General features: G+C 42.0%; 1 long non-coding RNA gene across 1 annotated transcript in view; it reads left to right on the forward strand.

Moving 5' to 3' along the window:
- The first annotated feature begins 9,529 nt into the window (after window positions 1-9,529).
- The window catches only part of LOC125445254, a 72,935-nt gene continuing 66,618 nt past the window's right edge, over window positions 9,530-15,846 (forward strand). Inside the window, exons 1-2 of the long non-coding RNA XR_007246281.1 lie at window positions 9,530-9,793; window positions 13,754-13,916. This is a non-coding gene — a long non-coding RNA (uncharacterized LOC125445254). The remainder of the gene's footprint in view (window positions 9,794-13,753; window positions 13,917-15,846) is intronic.

Here is a 15,846-nt window from a genome sequence, read left to right on the forward strand (position 1 = left end):
CCTTCCTGCCTTCCCTGTACTTTCTCACTGTCACCATTTTCTCAGCTCACTCCTAGCCCCTTGCCTGTTTTTCCTGCAGGTTTCGTGGGGGGGGGGGGGTCATTCAAGGATGGACTGCATTGAAGCATTGAAGAAGGTACAGAGAATTGCAGCACTCCGCTGTGAAGCATAGAAGCAATATTCTCAATCAAAAAGGATGTGGGGGGGAGGGGATAGAAATCACAAAATGGTGGCCAGGAATCATTTGGAGGGGGTGAGTGCAGACAAATAGTGTGGTAAAGGGGCAGGGGGAGATTGAAAACGTTTTACAAACATTTTCAGGGATTTGTGCAGAAAGGGCCAATGCATCTTTGCCTTAATGTTACATCTCTAGTTTGAGATGAAATTGACAGAGCTGATACAATTTGCCAGGCTTGTGTCTGTGCCCTGACATTACATAGCTAATGTGATGTGACAAAAGAAAAAAAATCAATTCCTTTTGAAAACAGAAGATGAGGGAGAGGAGAAAATAGCTGAAAGGGAGGATGAGCTAGTACATAGGGGTATAGATAAGGGCCAAGTGTTTTGTGGGGTGGAGAAACAAACACCATTTCAACAGGCACTCTCAAGGGAAGTTGACTTGAAATCCTATGAAAAAATCACAGTAACAATGCTTGGAAAAATGATGGAGGAAAACTGAAGGAAAAATATTTCTGGAACTGGAGGGAAAAAACATGCAGAATTTTAAAAACATAGCATTTTGCAGCAAGATACAATGTAGATACAATTTTCCTGTGTGGAAAAGGCCTTTGTCTGGGAACACTGAGCAGCTCTGCAGGGCCTACAGGTCAAAGGCCTAGCCCAAGCCTATTATCATGGCACCTTCTATTTCAGAAACAACATAGGTTTCTTTCTTTTTATTTATTTTTTTGCTTTTATGACTCATTTGATTATACCAATGAATTTGGGGTGGGGTGAGGAGTGTGTTACATGATTGTATTACACCATGAAAAATATGGGATCCAAGAGCAGAAATGTTAATGTTGTAATGCTGTAATGTTGGCTTTTATAATAGTGTCCCCTTATTTCCCTCTTCATTAATATTCATATAGCATCAAAAGCGTGCTAGGACCTGTACAAAATAAAGATGCGAAACACTTCCTGCTTAGAAATCCCTTTTAGATAGAAAGGACCATAGGAGTTTTTTTGGATAAGGTAAAAAGTGGGTGGCAGGCACCCAGATGCCCTCACATGCCAAACTTCACAGTACCTGCATACTCACCTGAGCCAAGCGGAGTTACCTTGCAAACAGAGCTAATATTGAGAGTATTTTGCAGATTGGGGCGCAGTAAGTGGAGGGACAGACAGGCATTTCTGACCTCAGATCAAAGCTCTCTAACAAGTAATGGTAGAGACCCCCTTTCAGCCCTATTTGACCCCCATCCCCATTAGTCTTGTCAGCCTTCCTCACGGATGGCTGGAGGTCATTAATGGGGTATGGATAACACAGGAAAGAACAAAATAGACTGCCTATAGCCCTCTCACACTGGGACTTGTTCACTGTTTGTCAGCCAATGGTCTGATCCAGCACAGCTGCTCTTCGGTCTTCTTGAAAGTCTCCAAGGATGGACTTGAGATTTGGTTCACTGCTAAACAGGTTTTAGAATTGCCAGGGTGCATATATTTTATGCATATATTTTGCTTCTTCTAAAGCTTCTTTCATGCATCACTATTGCGCATACTGGGAGGATGTGATATGTGTGATCCTTTTGGCACACTCTATTGCCATGTTGTGGGAAAAGGGCAAATATGCCTATTTTGTAGCTTTGATGAGTCCAAATTCTTACCCCTCAAAATCCTGGTTTCAGGTAGATAAAAGCATGGCTGGAAAACATGTACATTTCCCACCAGATGGTGATCATGAATACCAACAGGATCATGTTCAGCATGTCATCTCCACAAACAAAATGGATGAAAGCTCAGGATTTGCATAAGTTTCCAGTCCGTGCTAAGGCCTTTTGTCGACAAAGTTTTGTTAGGTGCTGTGTGGTTTCCGGGCTGTATGGCCGTGTTCTAGCAGCATTCTCTCCTGACGTTTCGCCTGCATCTGTGGCTGGCATCTTCAGATGCAGGCGAAACGTCAGGAGAGAATGCTGCTAGAACACGGCCATACAGCCCGGAAACCACACAGCACCCAAGTGATTCCGGCCGTGAAAGCCTTCGACAATACAAAGTTTTGTTACTTTGCAACATCTCTGCTCCCAGTGAAGGCGGCTGCTGCTGGGCATAAGATGTTGCCAGACCCCAACCACATACATCCTACAATGAGTGATATAATGGTTAAGAGCAAGAAGACTTTAATCTGGAGAACTAGGTTTGACACCCCACTCCACATGAGCAAGCGGCAGAGTCTTATCTGGTGAACCAGGGTTTTTTCCCTATTCCTACATTCCTGCTGGATGACCTTGGGATAATCATAGTTCCTCTGAACTCTATCAGCCCCACCTATTCATAAAGTGTCTGTCGTTGGGAGAGGAATGGAAAGGAGATTGTAAATCCTTTCGAATGTCTTTACAGGATAGAAGGAGGGGTGGTATAAGACAGCTAGGATGGTGTAGTGTTTAAGAGCAGGTGGACTCTATTTGGAGAACAAGATTTCTTTGATTCCCACCCTCACATGAGCAGCAGACTCTTAACTGGTGAAATGGATTTGTTTCCCCACTCCTCCACAAGTAGGCTGTTGAGTGACCTTGGACTAGTCACAGTTCTCTTTGAACTCTCTCAGCACCACCTATCTCACAAAGTGTCTGTTGTGGAGAGATGAAGGGAAGACCGTTGTAAGCCACTTTGAGACTCCTTACAGGAGAGAAAAATGGAATATAAATTCAAACTTATTTTTCTTTGAAAGTATTACAATGCTTCTTTTTTGCTCTGCTCTGCTCCTTTCCCTATTTTTTTCCATTTATCATCCCATTTTATTGTTAGGGTTAATTCCTGCCTCCTCCTGACCACTTTGCCATTTCAATCATTTCTCTGAAACAAAGAGATTGGAATCAGAGGGAAAGGGCTCCAACGTCCTGGAAATTAAGAGAGCAAATTGCACATTTTCCACATCACGCTTTTTTATACATCTGCTCTCTCGGAGAGATATTTTGCATCCCAGTTTTAAAAGGCAGCCATGTGCTGCATCGTCTTTCAATGGGCTGAAAAATATCAGGATTCAGGAACTCTGCAATGATTTATCACAATTGTCTCCAGCTGTACTAGGGACCAGTTTTCTTCTTGAAAGCAAAGAGGCTTGAGTGGAAACAGTTCAATCCGGCTGGTTGGATCATCCTTGCAGCTGCAGCTTGCCAGAGCTCTTAAATAAAATATTAGGGTGTGTTTCTATTGTTTGTTGACTGTCACGGGCCCATCCTTTGGCTGACTGGGGTTAAAGGCTATGTAGATTAGAGGGGCAGGTGTTTAGTAATTGTCACCGTTCCTTGGTAACTTAGAGACCAGTCATCCTTCAGAGGAAGAAATCTTGGTTGCTAAGTGATAAATTCAGGTAAAAGAGCCTTCTCAATCTCAATGCAAGTATTGAATCCAGTAGTATGGCTCTAGGATATTTCTTTCCGATACTCAGGAAGAATTTTAAGAAACAGTGTAAACAACTTTGTGAGATCTTTGCTACCCTCTGGCAAGACTACCTATGGAATAATCAACCAATTCCATGTTTGCTGCTGAGGCAGTCATGAGAAGAGACAAGGTATGTTCTCAAGCCTTTTCCCCACCTAATGTGTCTGTCCTGCAACCCTCCCCTTCTGGCAGCCAGGTTTTGGGGGGATGTTTTTTCAACCCAGACAGGAAGATGTTGCGAAGAAAAGGCAGCAGGGAAAACATGACAATGGAGGAGAGAAATGTTCAAGCACCCCACCAGCCTCCTGCTTCTTCCCTGTAATTCTGTTCTGCTGTTGCTGCTTTGCATGATGGGTATTGGTCAGAATAGGATCTGAGAGGCCCAGGTTTGAATCCCCACTCTGCAACAAAAGCTGACTAAGTGACCTTGGGCTAGTTCAGTGGTGGCGAATCTATGGCACTCCAGATGTTCATGGACTACAATTCCCATCAGCCCCCTGCCAGCATGCCATGCTGGCAGGGGCTAATGAGAATTGTAGTCCATGAACATCTGGAGTGCCATAGGTTCGCCACCACTGGGCTAGTTTCTCTCTCTCTCTCAGCCTGACATTCATAGGGTTGTTGTGAGAATAAAATGGAAAAGGGGAAAACAATGCTGAGAGCTGCTTTGGGGAGCTCTGGGGATTATAAATATATAAAAATATTAATGTAAATAAACACAAGAGTGAGAATCATTGGTCCTTTCTATATAAACAAAATAAGATGTCCTGGAGATGTCTTAAAAAACCCATCTCATATTTTGTCCAAACACCATGGACCAAAAAAAAAAGCATCAGAGGAGACGGGGGAGGTCCCCGCCCACTTTCAGTTTCTCTCTTCCTCACACCTGCCATTTTCTGCTGCTTGACAACTCTGTTCCACCCATCAGCAAGTAGACCCAGGATGTTTGCTCTGCAGACATTACTGCTGACTGCCTTTTCAGCTTATAAAGTACATGATGCAACTCAGCATTTTCTGCCAATTCCAGCAATATATAGGACGGTTCCCCATGGGCAAAATCATCCTGGGATAGGCCCGGCAGATGTCCTGGAACAATGGAGAACTCCCCACGGCTCCAGGGTCAAATTCGACTTAGTCCCGGCCTTGCCCTGCGATGCCCCCCTCATCCAGAGATTTTCAGAAACTGGCAGGAAGATACATCTTTTCTGGCGATCCTGGGATGAACCCGGTATTGTGGGGAGTCGTTTTCCTGCCCTGAGTCTCCGTTCATTGGCAGACAATCACAGCACAGTGGCCTGGGCATGCGCAGAACAGGAGACTCAGGGCAGACAGGAACGTGCGCCTTTTAAAAAAATCTTCTTGCATACAAAGCCACAGCCACACAACTAGTAGGCGCACGTTTGTGTGCTGTTCTTGGCCATGAAGCTCTATCCTTTGTGATGACGTAGCTATATAGCCGTAACAGAAAAAAACAAAAAAGGGGGAATTCCCATTCATGTTCCTGCCCTAAAGCAGCAGCCAATCAGGAACGAGGAGCAAAAGAGCCATGGAGCTTATCCCGGGCTCTGATCCCACCTTCAACTCCAGACCTCAGCTGCCGTGGGGAGTGACAGACCTGGGTCAAAAGGTACTGTACTATATGATCCCAGTTCAATCCTAGGATGATTTTCCCCATGGGGAATTGGCCATAGTTTTTCCAGTTTTTTTTTTCCGATGAGGTGTATTTGAAGACATGAACACATGATATGAGAATCGGATGCAATAATCATCGCATGTGTTTGTGTCTTTGGAGATACCTCATCTAAAAAATTTAAAAAACATGAAAACTATATATTGCTGGAACCAGTAGGAAACGCTGACTTAAATCACATATTTTATAAGCTAAAAAGGCAGCCTGCTGAGATGCCTGCAGAGCAAATGTTGCGTGGCTTAGAAAATGGCCAATGGCACAGAGAAGTTAACCTCTGGCAGGCACAAGGAAGAGAGAAACCAAAAGGGAGAGCTGTGTGATTGGACAAAAGAAATGTCACCTCCTGAGCACTGCACAGCAAGCAGGAGATGACTTCAAGCCAACTTCAGAAAAAAGATTGCTTCTTTTCAAGTCCTCAAGACATTTTATTTGTGCTGTGCAGAAAAGACTACCCTTAAACTCATTTGCTCCAAACTTGCTCTAACTATGGCCGAATTCCCACTGAGAATTTAATCTAGATACAACCAAGTTTCAAAAGAATCGGCACCTTTTCATCCAGGTTCCAACATCTTCACTGCAGCATGTTTCTAATGAAGACATCTAGCCCTGCCCCTTGGGGGGGTGCCTGCTGTCAGGGGTGCAATTGTTAACCAGCAGCACCAAAATTTCAGAGTGAAGTTTTGTTTATGGGGGCCAAAGTTGTGGACCCTCAAATGTGTAGCCCCCATCTCCTATTAGCTCCCATTGGAGTGTTTTTTCAAAAAGGTGCATATACAAGCAGGTCCAGGAAAATCCCGCGATAAGGGGGAGGGAGCGCCAGAAACGGGACTGATCTGTGTTCCGCAGTTTAGCAGTGGGGAGATCGTGAGGAAACCTGGATATTTCCGGTGACTATCCCAGGATTAATCGCCAGTGAGGAAATCGCCCTATGTGCTCTGAAGCAGTGTTTGCTATGCACAAGAGTCAGATATTTAGACCTTTGGGTCTCCAGATCAGTGGCTTCAATCTTTCTAAAGCCATGTGGCAGTATGAGATCCACAAAGCAGGAACCATCTGGCTAAAAATCATAGTCATATGACAGGAAGAAGAGGAGGCAGAGATTCTTAGCCTGACTGTGCTGAAAAAAGGGAAAAAATATTGAGCAACTTTGCCATCCAGTTGCTTCTCTCAGCATGTGTTCAATGAGGCATGGGTTCAGGAAGCAAATAGCCCTAGGAATTTACACATGAGTGAGTCTTTCTAAAAATGTCAGCTCTAGACAGGATCATGGCCTGGGAGGTGGGGTTCCACAACAACTTGAGGGCTCCTACCCATGGACTTAAGTTTTGGTTTGCTGTTTGGTTGTCTTGAGCTGCATCTGTCACTCGTTTAGGAACTCTCTAAGCAACATGCAACTTAGCATCTAAAACAACAAGGGTTGCCACCTTTTAAACCCATCCCTTCAGCCATCCCTTTAATATCAGTTTGACCTGCAGCAAATACCAGGTGATGTTATTTACCTCCATAGCATGAAAAGTTTCAACCACTCAGTGCAGAACAAGAATTCTTCATAAATAGAGAAGTTCATCTGTGGTAGGCACCAGAATAGAGGGGAAATGGAATCAACCTGGGGAGTATGATGAAGCAAGCAGAATCACTCATTTTATTTGCAAGGTTTGTTCCTGCTCTAATGTTCAAGCCTAGAAAAAAATCAAAACTTAGAGATGCCCCAGATGCCTTTGGTGATAACTGCTTATTAAGCTCTTTCCAATCTTGGCAGCTTTTCAGAGGTCACACTGCCACAGCTATGAACTCTCTCCTTCAGCCATTCCACCTTATCCACACAATATATATTTAAAATTCTGGATCCTGCCTTAGCAGAGGTGGCAAAGCCCTTTCCTTTTTGTATTTCTGCTCAGAGGTGAGACAGAAGTCAGTCAACATGATGCAAGACAAGAAGAGTCAACTTTTGTCTCCACGAGGACCTCCTGGGTCTCCAAACACTACTCCTTCAGCCCCGAGGAGTATTTTGCTGCACAAATTGAGTCCTTGTGATTGATCAAACTCCATCTAGTCAGACAGAGCAAACAGACTCATGCACAGCATTGCATGCAGGCATGCACATTTAAATGTGGGAGATGCTACATATAAAAATAAAGGGAAACGTAATGTTAAAGTGCAGGACAGATCCTTGTCTCAGATTCTACGAGTTTTTCTTCTTTTCTTTATGGGCAAAAGTGTCAGTTAACTTTATTGTTTTATTTATTTAGAAAACATCTATGGCACTTAGTGCAGCTCAGAAAGTTAAAATTCAGTAAAGTCATAGAAACAAAAGTATAAGAGCTATGAAAAACAACATAAAACTACATTCATAAACTTATAATGCCATTCATAAAACAGTTCTGAAACTAGAAGCAGACCATAAAAAGAGATGGAACCCCCTCCATTAAAAGTCTAAGTAAAAATAAATGTTTAGGCCTGGCATGTAGAAGACAATAACATAGGAGCTGAGTTAGCTTTAAGGGGACATTCCAAAGTCAAGGTGCTACTATTGAAAAAAACTGTCTTTAGTCACCTCCCACCTTGTATCTGCTGTTAGAGGCACAGAAAGCAGAGCTTGGGAAGAGAATCTTAACTGGCTGTGTGGACAGTAACTATATTTTAGTAATTTTGATTTCTAATAAATGATTACAAAAATTATTACTGTTGGGAACAGCAACAGGATTCCATCTGTTGGCCTTCTCTCTTCTCTTCTCCCAACCCCCTTTGCCTGTCCTTTTCTTCCTCACATTGGTTTCCTTAATACTGGCATGAATGGTGGTTTAAGGGGAACAGTTTTAATTTAACTATTATCCTTTAGTGAAGATTGTGATGTCAGAACAAAGTTGTAGATTTTATTGTTTTCATTATTTTCAACAATTGTATGCTGATCTGAGGCTGTAAGGGTAAGGGCAGCCTATATAATGAATAAAGCAAACAAATAATTTGAAGTAATAACATGAGTTTAAAAAAACAAAAAAAATCAGCAACCTGTTGCAACTATTTTTAAATTCATCTGAAATTATTTTAATTTGGAATCTGTTAGCACCCTGACCCTATTCAACCAACTTTGATGGGCCCAAATTTTTATTCTATGACAATTAAAATTTGGTACCACAAGTGTCAAATAAAATCGCCAGTCTATATAATCCTATCTATGAGTGAATGCTTGACCATGTGAAAATGTGAAAATCAGAAATATTTCAGCAATCATCTGAAATTGTATTTCAGTTGATATGAAATCAGTATGAAGAAACCAAATCACTTGCCCATCCAGCCCTATACAATCTATTTCAACTGGCATAAGGTATCCAAAATCACAGGCAGGGGTCTTCCTTTGCTAGCTGTGGTCTCAGCTGGAAAAGTCCAAGATCTTAGACACATCAGGAGCAGCACTAAAGAATGTTGGGGGGAAATGGCATCCTTGTGTTTACTCTTACTCATCCCCCGTGATGTCTAAAGAAACTAACTGCATGTCCAAACAGTGGAGTTCTCTGCCCAAACCACACATCACTGGCAATGGCTGCCAGGACTCACAAAATGATAACTTCACAGGATGTGATGAGTTGCTTGAAATGCTATAGAAGACAGGGAAATCTAGCCATAGTTCTGCCATTTTCACTGGCAGCCTCACATCTAGTTCCACCCAAAGCAAAAGCTCTACTACAGAATCCCTCCTTTGCTGTTCCCATCAGAGGGAGCCCAGACATACTTGTCATGGCATCTGAATCAGTCCTTGCCACTTCTTTCAATCATGCTGTGTATAAACTTCACAATTTCTTTGCATCTTGCCATTCAGAAATGTGTTTGACACAGATTGCACTTTTACATTATCTTATTTTTAACTGAAAAGATTTTAGTAATATACACACACACACAAGATTTGTGCATGTAAGCACATTGCATACATGCAGGAATGCACTTTCACACAATATGTGTGTGTGTGATAATAAATATATGTGTGTGTATTTTTATTTATACATACACCCACACAAATACACCCACCCACCCACACACACACACACATATATACACAGACACAAACAAACACACACAAGCTCACAAAAGCCATGGGTTCTCCAGTGATGAGGCAACGGAAAAAATCAATACTTGCCATGTAGCATGTAACCAATAGAATAAGGGGAATGATTTATGGATGGAAGGATGCAGTCAGAATCATCTGGGGCCTTGTACAGAGAGAGAGAGAGCGAGAGCGAGAGAGCAAAGAGAGAGCAGAGAGAGAGGGGTGGGGGTGAACCGGACTGCAGTGATTATTCCTACTGTATGGCCAGCTTGGTTTTTTTCCTGCAGCAATAACCCCTCTTCTCTAGCACTGCGGGACGTAGGCAAAAGATCAGCAACGTGTGGAATGTAGCTGGGATCAGCTTTTCTTGCCTGGACACTGGATGACGATATGTCTCAGACTACAGGTACAGTTCAGAAAAGAAGACAGTGATGTGCTCCAGAGTCCTTTTGGCCTCCCAGGTATGTCTGCCGTAACGTCTGCCCCTGCCCGGCAGGTTCTGCATGACTAAGATTAAAGAAGCTCAAATTATCAACCAATTTTTTTAAAAGATGTATCAGTTCAACATTACATGAAAAAGCAGGAAAGAGGCTTAGGAGTGAAAAACTATTGCATGCAAAGAGGAGTTTCCTGCTACAAAGATAGTTCTATGAACTGGATTAGCGGGGAAGGCAACAATCTCGAAGTATTATTTAAGGACTACAGTAACTTTGAAGCAAGGGGATGTTATATTCAATTTTATGGGGGAAAGAGGGAAAGATTAGTTAAGATGTAGTTATGTAGTTAATCTGCTTGTCTTTGACACTAAAAGTGAGAGAGCACGTTTGCTTGGAAGTAAGTCATGTTGGTAGCAATAGTACTTACTTCCAAGGAAGTCTACTTACTATCAGTGCCCAAGACTTTGTACTGGGGCAGTAACTCACTTCATATGATAATACTATATAATTATATTTGGTATGCAATGATTTGTTGTTCTGTCATTACTCACAATTTAGTAAACAAAACCCTATTTTTCAGCAATGCCTTATTCATATAAACAGTGTTGAAATTTGAATATGCAAGAAATATTTTCATATTGTTTGCCACAGAGTGAAGTCTAGAGTGGCATTCATGCATTTGCAGACAAATATTCCCAGAAATACCTTGCTATAATATTAAAAAGACAGGTATTGTCTATAATTCTTTTAACGGCCACAATCAATTGGGACTGCTGAGAAAGATACCACAGAACAATGGGAAAGGCCACAACTGTGTCTTGTTTGTATTGTGCATCTCTTTTAAGATTGTGACTAAAACTGACACAACGACACAGTAACAAAATGGTGAATTTCAGCTATGAAATTCTATCATGCTATAAGAGTGATGTTAATAATTACTCATCTTCATATCCAAATGGGAATACGATTTAAAATACGATTTAAAGAGGAAATACGATTTAAAGAGGAAAATGCCATTTGAGCAATATTGTTTTATGATGGAGTATCAGTGCTGAATTGGATTATTCTCTTTTGCTCTTTTGCTCTTTTGCACTTCTTAGTTCATTTTCTTTTGGGTCATAATATATTCCATTTACTTTCCAACATTGGGAAACAAATTAACATATAGTACTCCATAAATCACAGCTGCATTGCTACACATCAAGTCAATCAGTCCTGCTCAAGTCCACGTGTTGAATTGTTTTGTCTGTTGTTTTCTAAAAACGTATGCCCATAAAATTTCTCAACAGTCAATGACTATGCTCTATGCAAATAACTACACCCATAGTCTATTGAAGAATGACTGTGTACCTTTGAAACTTAAAGCTATGAGTCTATGCATTGTAAACAATGCTTTGTGCCCTCTTGCTTTCTTCATGAAACTATGTTTGGTGATATTACATAAGCCAATATGTTTGTGATACATAAAGCTTACTGTTTATATACTACATTTCAAGTTTTCCTAAGTCTTCTCCACATTAATAGCCCGTATTAAATTACCCCAGTATTCTCCTGTACCAGAGATGTTAATAACATTCATAACAAATGTGTGTGCGCCGGGAGGGGGGTTGCTAACACTGGAGAGGAACAGTGGCTTGCTTACATCCACCTTTGCTGAGTGATATATGATCTCGAGAATTCCCAGCTTGTGAAATAAATATTTCATTTTTTAAAAAAACTAAAAGTTAATGATGTACTCTTCAGAAACAATGGCACACTGAGCTTAGTTGATATTGGGAAGTAACATTTGTCCTGGAGGGCTATGGCTCAGTGATAGGACACCCACAGGTTCAGTGCTCAGCATCTCCAGTTAAAGGCAAAGATCCTTCCCAGCAGGAGATCCTGGAGAGCAGCTGTCAGTTAGAGCAGACAAATATGGAATTAGCAGATCACTTGTCTGACTTGACATAAGACAACTTTATACATTTATATGAACCACAAACCTCCTCACTTTCCCTCTCTCTGTGCTTTATTACCATTTGGCTACAAGCTACTGAAGTAAATAACGGCTTGATCAGGCAAGCAGCAATACATGTTTGAAAACCGTTTCTGTACTGGATACTCATCACTGCACAAACAAGGGGCTGCTGTCCTTGGTATGCCAACCCACCTTGTCAGGGTAGCTTTTCTCTCATTTCCCCCAATTGGGATCTTGCAAACACAGCAAAAAGCTGCTGGGGTTGTGGGGTTTTTTTTTTAGAAAAAGGCCCAGTTTAGACATTGTCTTTCATGTCACACTGATCTTCGTTAAATACCACATGCTTTCAACTTCTCACCTTCCTTCATGTATCAATGGATTGGATCCAATCAGATTTTCTGCTAATGAAAAGGAAACAAGGAGTGCCCTTTGACTGGAGAAATTGACTTTTCTAGGAATTATAGGACCTGCATGGTCAAAAGCCATGTGTGATGGGGGCTTAAGTGTGAGGAGGGGAATTGGGCGAGATTGAGTGGAAAAGCTAGTTTTCATGATACTTAGGGCTGCCAGTCATCTGGTGGAGGTGGGAATCCCCTGCCTCTTGTTTTTCACCACTGCTCCAAGTGGCGCCAAGAGAAAAAAAATTAACAGCCATCAGCTGATTTGGGGGGATTTGTAGAAAGGACTGGTATCACTTTCAGGGAAAACCATCACTGATGGTTCCCCCCCCCCCGCCCCTCCCCGCCCCGCCCCACCCCACCCAAATGTTCCTCCCAGTCTCCCACTGGTTGCCAGACTGAGGTTGGGAATCCTACTGCATAAGGAAACATGCCTGATATATATAACACAAAGCATTTATATATCATCACAATTCAACTGCACCAAATAGTGCTGATAATACCAGTCTCTATTAAAGGGGAAGCATAATGGAGAAGACATCCATGGGTACAGATGCTTTTATGAACTTCTAAATTAGGATAGTTACAAGTGGAGGGGCGCAAAACTTGTAGGGGGGAATCCCATTTCTCCCCTCCCTCCTCCCTGCTTACCTTCTGGCCTAGCTGCAGTAGGGCTTCGCCAAGGAGGATGAACTTGCCAGTGGCTCCCAAGTTCTACTACCACTGTGGATGGCCCAGAGCAGTTCATGAACTTTGTCACCACCACGGACAAGCTCAGAGTAGCTCCCAGCTGCAGCTGCAGACAAGCCTGGAGTGGCTCCTGGACTCTGCTGCCATACCACGCAGCTGCACATCTTGTACCCAACTGGGTGGGGATTGCACCTTTTTATTTGGGGGAATTTTGAAAAATCCTTTCTTTAGTTTTCAAATTTTTCTGCAAAGTTTGAAGAGACATCTGAAAAAAATGTGCTCACTATCTGCGGATTTAAGAATCCACAGTTGCAAATTAGATATATAGATATTGCAAATTTGTATTTGTAATTTGTGTTAAAACTTCTTGCACATATTCTCCGGCTGACACTTTGAGAAGAAAATAAATATTTAAATTATAAAATTGCTATGCACGTTACTCCACACTCACAAAGGTATTTCCTGATTTCTTGTTATTAATACCAGAGGATAGTCATGTTGGGTGACCTTGGACTAGTCACAGTTCTTTGGAACTTTCTCAGCCCCACCTACAAGGTGTCTGTTGTGGGGAGAGGAAGGGAAAAGGAGCTCGTAAGCCACCTTGAGTCTCCACACAGAAGAGAAAAGCGGGGTTAAAATCCAAACTCTTCTTCTTTTTGGTCTGCAGCAGAAGAGCTAAATCTAGTCCAGTAGCATCTTAGAGACCAGCAACATTTTTGGGATATGAGCTTTCAAGAGTCAAAGGTATATGACAAAGGAAGTTTTAACTCTCACAAGCTCATACTCCAAAAAATCTTGATGGCCTCTGAAGGGCTACTGGACTCCAATCTAGCTCTTGTTATTTGTAATATTTCTGCAAAGGCCAAATTGGTGTTACTGTTACAAATGCAAAAACTTCACTACTAATAATTTTTTCCTCCATTAACTATACTCCTACAGTCTTCGGTTTCAAGCTCCAAACATACATCTATTTGTCCATGGATATATATGTAGCAGTTAAACACGAGAAATTTGAGAACCACAGTCCAGTCCAGAAACCAAGTGTGAAAACAAGGCTGCTCCTCAGTAAGTGAAACCATCCTGGAACACATCACCAATACAGGTAAGTTATGTAGAGTTGTCTTCTCCAGATTGGGAAATTCCTGGAGATTTGGGGTACAGGGGGTCATGTGGGGGTGTATTTTGGCCCCTGCATCTTCCCCTCTCTGTTGCCTTCCTGCTTGCCGGCATGCGAAAAATGGCATCCAGAGCTGAAGTGCCACGTGAGGCTGCCTGGAGGAGGAGGAGCGGCATCCAGAGCTGCTCTTCCTCCAGGCAGCCTCACGCAGTGCTTCAGCTCCTCCCTCCTCACTTACTTGTCCATCTCACTGGTGCTCCTGCTTCACTAGCCCACTAGAGAATCAGGACCCTACTTGCCCAACCACGCCACCAACACCAGCTGCTGGCGCCACACCTCCTCCAGGCTGCTGCCTGCTCTAGAAGGAGAAAGGTGTTCTGTTCCTGGAAGGCCTAGGTTTTTGTTTTGTTTTGTGGAGACTTCAGAATCATTATCATAATTTGCATTTCAAAAGATTAACATAAATACAGTGAGTTTACTAATACCTAATGCATTTCTTTGTTCAGCATTGGTGGCTGTAATTTGGATCTCCAGAAAGTATCTTGTGAGCTATCAGTAGTTTGTTGGCTGAAACAGAGCAAAGTGTGCATCCCCTAGAAGGCCCAGGAAAAGATAGCAAAAAGATCTGCTCTGGGGTTTTGTTTTGTTTTCTCTTAGAGGATTTTTTTCTGTGTGTTCTGGGTTTTTTGCTCACAGTTTTATGTGTGGTCGGTGGTCTTCTTAGTCCATGCTTCTAGGATATAACAAAACTTGGGGGGGGGGGGAGGGAGTAGCTCAGGATATTTTTTTAGAAATTCTCTTATTAAAGAATATGCTATTGACCATGGTTGCCAACTTTAACTTGGGAAATGACTGAAGGAACAGTGCCTGGAGACTGAGACTGAGGAAAGAGGGAAGTTCCATGAGGAAATAATCCATAGATTCTACCATCCTCAGCTGCCATTTCCTTCTGGGGGAGCTGATCTCTGTTATCTACAGTCTGAACCCATGTTAGAGGCATATTGAACTATATATAACGTGCTTTTAACTTTAAGGGGCAAGTTAGGCATTACGCTAAGCCAAAATATGAAACCAGACTCCATGGGAAAGAAAAGTTAATGGTTGATACTATTATGTATTAGACTTTTATTCTGCCCTTCCTCAACATATCTCACTCAAGCATACAAGTTTTCCTCCTCCTGCCTGTTAATATCACAACAACCTTGTGAAGTGGTTTAGGCCAAGAGAGAATGACTATAGGCCTTGTAAAGTAGTTTAGACCAAGAGAACATGATTAGTTAAAGCCTTGTGAGGTAGTTTAGACCAAGAGAGAATGACTACTAGCCAGAGGTCACCCAGAGACTTTATAGCAGATGAAGGATGAAGGTTTTTAATCTAACACACCACATTGTTATGCTTTTTTAATTCTGGATTTAAAAAAAGAAAAACCTTAAGATACATTTTTTCCCCTGATAGCTAATATGAATTGTTCATTGACAAGCTCTGAGGCAAAATTTCCCTGGGCTTATTATTTCCCTGGGCCTATTAAACATGCTATACCCCTCATGAAAAAGTAGTTTCTGTTTCACTTCTGAACTGACATAACCGCAGCGTGCCATAACAAGTGAGCTTACAGCCCAAGCAGAATCCATAATCCATCTGAGCTTCTTTGGGTCCAGCTAAAGTTCTGTGTTCTCCTTTTTACTTCTTCCAGATTAGGATTCATTTATCCACTTAAATGTGGAATAACATGTGTAAGGAGGAAAAGAGGGAGGCTCCCTGATTACCTTTGCTGTGTTCTTCCAAACGAACCATTTCAACCCACTTTTATTTCATAAATCATAAAAAGCTGTTAATAGTGATCAATTACATCTACTGAAATTGCAGATAGTTCTGTCATTGTTCATTTTGTTAGAGGCTCGCAAAGTGCTCCTAG

This window comes from Sphaerodactylus townsendi, linkage group LG01, assembly GCF_021028975.2.
Source record: "Sphaerodactylus townsendi isolate TG3544 linkage group LG01, MPM_Stown_v2.3, whole genome shotgun sequence".
Taxonomy (NCBI): domain Eukaryota; kingdom Metazoa; phylum Chordata; class Lepidosauria; order Squamata; family Sphaerodactylidae; genus Sphaerodactylus; species Sphaerodactylus townsendi.